Below are 5,945 nucleotides of genomic sequence, written 5' to 3'. Positions count from 1 at the left end.
GGGTTTCTTTTGGGTATGACTAAACTGAATTGGAGTATGGTGATAATTACACAACTCTGTAAATATACTAAAATCATTGAGTTTTATACTTTAAATGTGTGAATGTTATGGGATTTAAATGATATCTCAGTATAGGTTTCAAACTCCTTTCCTTATCCCCCAGGGCTTAAGGACAAGTGACTTCAAAACAGCTGTCTTTGGGCTCCTTTTTGGTACATATTTGTCATTCTTTTTGCCACATCATAAGAGGTACGCAGCCTCCTCTAAAAAGTCTCTGAACATTTCTCCATCCCTTTCTCTTGGCAAGTAAGAGGACTGCCTCTCAGAATGCCTGTGTTCACTACTACTACTCACTGGCAGATGTTGACATTATCACGTTACTAAGCCTAAACAGAATTAGAAGGAGAAGATGCTTTTCTACGTCCTTTCCATATTTTATTTTAAGGCATATTTTCATCAGAACTCTGTAAGCAGACAACCCGTTCAAGAGCGAGTCTTCCATGTGGTTTGAAAAGCACTGTGCAGAAACTTGAAGGAAAAGGAAGTCATTAGTGCCAGTTTGGAACCCTGGAATATAATGTTTAGCTCCTGTCCCCAGTTTGATGCGTGACTTTGAGCAACTCTAAGCCTTTAGGAAAGCCAGATATTTCCTTGTCATTTATAAAATGCTCTCTCTATTTGTGTGTGTGCCCACGTGCGCGTGTGTATGTATTTGTATTTATAAAAGGGTGTGTCAACTACATTGACTTTTGTACAACACAGACTTGAACTGTATAGGTCCACTTAACTTGATTTTGTTTTTCAACAAAATGCAAGTCAAAAAATACAGTATTTGCAAGATGCAAAACCTGAGTATATGGTGGGCTGCCTTTCCTCTGTCTGCAGATTCTACAAGGCCACCTGTGGGACTTGAATTTTGGTATACACAAGGGTCTTAGAACCAATCCCCTCCTGTACCAGGGGACAACTGTATAAGTTACATAGTTGATAACTGTGGCAGTAGGAAATGAGAAGATAAAGTTGGCAGCCTTTTTCTGCTCTCTGAAAGCATATTGCAAAAGAAAGGCTGGAGTTAGCTCATAGCTGATGTAGGATGCAGTGATGTCAGTCTGAATATGAGTCCCATGTATCACAGCAGCCTTTCCTGTGACACACATACACCCTGCGGGGGCAGGGGAGCTTAGTTCTAAATCCTGATATTGTGGGCAAAAAAAGCAACTCGGGAATTTGTGTGCTGGGGAAGCCTCCATCACTCTTTATCTGCTTCAGCTCAAGCCTACGGGAAGTGAACCTCCCGAGAGAGTCAGTGGCAGTGCAGGCAGCAGACCTCAGAGCTCGGGTGGAAGCAAAGTGGAGCATGTGTCAGCCTTCTCTGCTGGTGATGAGTTACTTGGCATTCAGGAAATCCTGCCCGGGATTATAAATGGAATATATATATATATGTGTGTGTGTGTGTGTGTGTGTATGTGTCTGTCTGTCTGTCTTCCTTGTCACTGAGGTGCTTTTCAAAACTTTGGTTTGGATCATAGAATTTCTGCAGATAATGGTTATCAAATTTGATATTCCCGACAGGATTCCATCTCTCTGAGTTTTGTGGGGTTATTCTTTTAGTCCTAATTTAATTTCTTTGTTAGCAAACAGGGCTTTTATTTGCTCCATAGCAAGGTCAGTGATTTTCTGCCCAAGGTGGTGAGTCTGTGCTGTCTTCCATGTGTGCCAACTGGTTGTCCATCTGCTTTCAAGGCTAGCTCTGAAGTCTCTTCATATCTCTTATTGTTATCTAAGGTAACGGTTAGGATTGATTATCACAGCTCTGAGTGTGGTGCTAGTAGCTTCTTTTGGCTTAGGAAGACAAGAGCATTTATGTCAGGATCAAGTTTAGCTGCCACGTTTGGTGACATAAATGCTGTATGGAGATCTGAATATATTGGTGTGTGACATACATGTAGGCAGTCTCTCAAATGTCTTCAGATATCTGTTGGCTTGCACCTTGTCTCTGGTGTTTGCTTTGTGCAAAGCTGAAATACCCACCTTGAATGGGTGGAGGAAGGCTGTCCAAATCTTAGTGAAGGAAGCATATTCTGAGCTGCCTGCCCTGTAGCTAGCACACAACAGTTGTCCATGAGTCCTACTGTTCATGAGTATTTCTCACATTTCCCAATATTTTTAGGGGCAAAAAGTGAGATGGAAAAGACAGATAACTTACAGAGAAATATGAGGATGTAGTTCTTACTGTTTGGTTCCTGGTGTCCTTTAGATCATGTTTATTATGCTGTCAAGTCCACTGTACTAACCTACATCACACATATAGCAGTTTGCATGTACCCTGAGCTATCAGGCGCTTGGATTCTGATGGCTCTGAAACGATTATTCCGTTCATCACCACCATGTCTTTGCTCCTTGGGAGGGCTTGTGTATACTCACTTGGGAAAAGTCCTTACCTGTTACAGCCCCTTTCTTTCCCTACCCTCCTCCTCCTTTCTGTCTGGTTTGTGGTCTTCTTTGCTGGTTCTTTCCCTGCCTCATCCTTAAACATGGGTGATGTTCAGGGTTTTTCCTTGACGTATAGCTGTGCTCTGGATGCAGCTTCTCGCTGAGCAATCTCATCTGTTCTTCTGCTTTTACAAATATGTATTAATGACTCCATATGTCTGTCTCTCTCCCTGATCTCTCTCTGGAGGTTGGGAGTCATTTATTTAGTTCTCTACCAGACATATTTATGTGGGTTCAGACCCAGTGGGTTCATGCTTGAGCTTTGTACATTTGTATTCATCCATCCACATGCCAAAGCCTGAAACCTAGATGTCACCCTGAAATTCTCTGCTTAACCCCTATATCAGATCAGTCACAAAGTCCTGCTCATTTTGTGTCTGGTTTCTCACATGCATCCCACTCCCAGAGTTGTTAGTTCAAGCCCCCCCTCTTTCACCTGCATGACTACAGTAGCATTCTGACTGGTGTCTTTGTTTCTGGTCTTGTTTTCTTCAAGTCAGTCTTCCTTCTGTAATCACATAATGTAAAAATTAACTTACCTGTGCCATTCTTCAGCATAAAACCTGTCAATGGCTCCCCATCAACACTAAGATAAAATCTGAGATCTTACGGTAGGCACTCTGAAAAACATTTTCTTAAAAAGTTAAATATACACTTACCACAAGACTTGGCAGTTCTATTCCTAGGTTTCTGTCCAAAAGGTGTGAAAGCATATGCTCATACAAACGTGTATGCAAATATTTATCGTAGTGTTATTCATAATACCCCCAAACTGGAAGCAATCCAAATGTTCACAAGCAGGATGTGGTATATCCATGCAGTGGAATACTATTGTGACTTGAAAAGGAGCTAAAATACTGATACAAGTAGCGACATGGATGAATCTGATTGTGCTAAGTAAGAAAATCCAGGTATTTAAAACTATTATATGATTTAAATGACATTTCTAGAAAAGGTACAATTTTAGGGATGAGAAGCGTATCAGTGGTTGCCTAATACTAGAGTGGGCATTGACTATAAATAGGCTCAAGGAAAAGCAAAACAAAACCCCTCTGGTCTTTGGCATGTGGTAGAAGGCCCACTACCGCTTAATCCCCTCCTCTGCCTGCAGCCTCAGTCCTTGTCATAACGCTCCCTGATTTATGTTCTGAGGTCTGACAACATTGAACTGTATGTTTATCTGCACATTTACCGTGGGTGTTGCTGTTTGCTTTCTGTCACGTAGAACCTCCTACCTAATAAAGCTTTTCTGTGTAACTCGTGTCTGTCCTTCTGGCTTACTGACACTCATTTGAGAAACAACCAAGACTCCAGGATGCTTTCTCAACCTTGTGTTCTCTCCCAACGGGGGTCACCTTGTCTGTGCCAGATTCTAAGGGTGCTCTGTACTTTTAAAATAGTACTTACCCCGTTGTATTGAAATGGTTTGTTTGCATATTCATATATCCCACCAGACTATAAGTTCCCAGAGAACAAGTGCCTTGTCTGATTTGCATTTAAACCTTCAGTGCTTGCAAAGTTCCTGGTACAGAGTAGGCATTCAATTTGAGTTCTGTTGTATTGTTTCCATTTAAAGGATTTACTCTAAAGATCATTTTTGTATTGTATGTATATGTGTGTATATATATGTTCATATATATGTGTGTGAGTGTATTTTAAGGAATAGGATTTGCACCAAAATAATCCAAATCTGGTGGGAGAGGGGGTGCCATAGTATTTTCTCTTTTCCTCCTTTCCTAATTTATGGTTTTCCTTTGTTGGAAAAGGAAATAATAAATAAATAAATAAATAAGTAAATAACAAATGAATGAATAATAAATAAATAGCTCTGCAGCAGATAGAAATTGTACCAGTTAGGGTTCTCTAAAGAAACAGGACAGTAGGATATGGATATACATATAAAGAGAGAGAGAGAAAGAGAGAGTTTTATTTCAAGGAATTGGCCAAGTGATTGTGGGAGCTGGTAAGTCTGAAATTTCTCGGGCAAGCTGAGCAGGTTTGGAAACTGTCAGGCAGAAGGTGATGCTATAGCCTCGAGGCAGACATTTCTTCTTTATCAGAGTAACCTCAGTTTTGTTCTTAGGGCTTTTCAGTTGATTGGTTGAGACCCATCCACAATGTCAAGGATAATCTCATTTACTTAAATTCAACTGATTGTAAATGCTGTTTCTACAAAATACTTTCATAGTAACACCTACATTGGTATTTGCTTGACTAACGGTATTGTAACCTCGTAAAATTGACAAATAAAACTGATCACAGAAATAGGCATCAAAGTTTTAGTCGTAAGTTATCTTAGAATGTTCTAGGTTATCCGGTCCCACTTTGTTCTGACCCCTTTGGGCATGAGGAAATAGTTCCAAGGCAGTTTGTAGTTTCAGTTCACAAGACTAATCATTCAAAGAGGGCTTGCCAGGAAGTTTCTCTGCACAAATGAAAGCCCTTGTTGATTGCTTCTTGATTTACCACCTGAATCATCAAGCATTAGGTTCTATACCACTTATTAACCAGCTCTTAAATCCAAAATTAATTACTTGCCTCACTAGTACCTTTTCTCTCTGAGATTTTTTTTTTTTTACTCAAAGGAATTTATGACTAGCTATAAACATAATTTTAAAAACTGCATGATGTAATTGTGGCCTCAAGTCTTAAAGTCTATTATTAGCAGATACTATCTTTCTATATTTTGTTTAATGTCATTGGATTATTGCAGTGGACTCTGAAAATGTATAAAATGTTTCTCCTTTCCAGGGATGGGAAACTTGATGGAAATTTCATCCTCCTCTGATGAACTGCCCTCTTAAATTAACACTTATCTGATAAGGAACTAAACTATTTCAGGAAGTTAAAAAATAGAGAAATTCTATCTATATTTTTTTCTGCACATTGTACATACTTTTGGAACTTTTCTATAAGATAAAAATAGGACCACTTGCAAAGAAACTCTTGATAATAGCTGTAAATTATCTTTCCATCAAGGAACTGAAAGCTCTGCAGGATACCTCTATAATAAATTTTATCAACTTCCTTTGATCGGTGTATGCAAGTAATTATCCCCGTAGTCTATGGGAAATTGTCACTTTGGGGAAATAAGGCTTAGAAAGTTATTTTAACCCCAGTGAGCCACACTGAAAACAATTAGAGCATCATGCAAGTCAATTTCTGCATTTTTCTCTAAAGTATTTGACAAGGCACAAGATAGGATAGAAGTTGGGGAAAAGCCAAGTACTCAGCTTGCCCAAATTCATGTTAAAGTTTTTAGCTCCAGATACTCAAAGAACACCAGTCTTCATCTTGTTGAAATCTTGGGGGGGGGGATCACTGGTTTTTATATTATATGAGAGGAACCTTTTCAATTTTTTTCAATATATAAATTCTACTGGATAGAATTATCTCTATTTAGATAGACAAAAATGCCTTTACTCATTTTCCAAGAAAAATTTTAGAATCTG

The sequence above is a fragment of the Otolemur garnettii genome, unplaced genomic scaffold (assembly GCF_000181295.1).
Source record: "Otolemur garnettii isolate 467f Iridium unplaced genomic scaffold, OtoGar3 scaffold00006, whole genome shotgun sequence".
Lineage (NCBI taxonomy): Eukaryota > Metazoa > Chordata > Mammalia > Primates > Galagidae > Otolemur > Otolemur garnettii.
The sequence above is the reverse complement of the archived record's forward strand: the minus strand, read 5'-3'. Positions refer to the sequence as shown.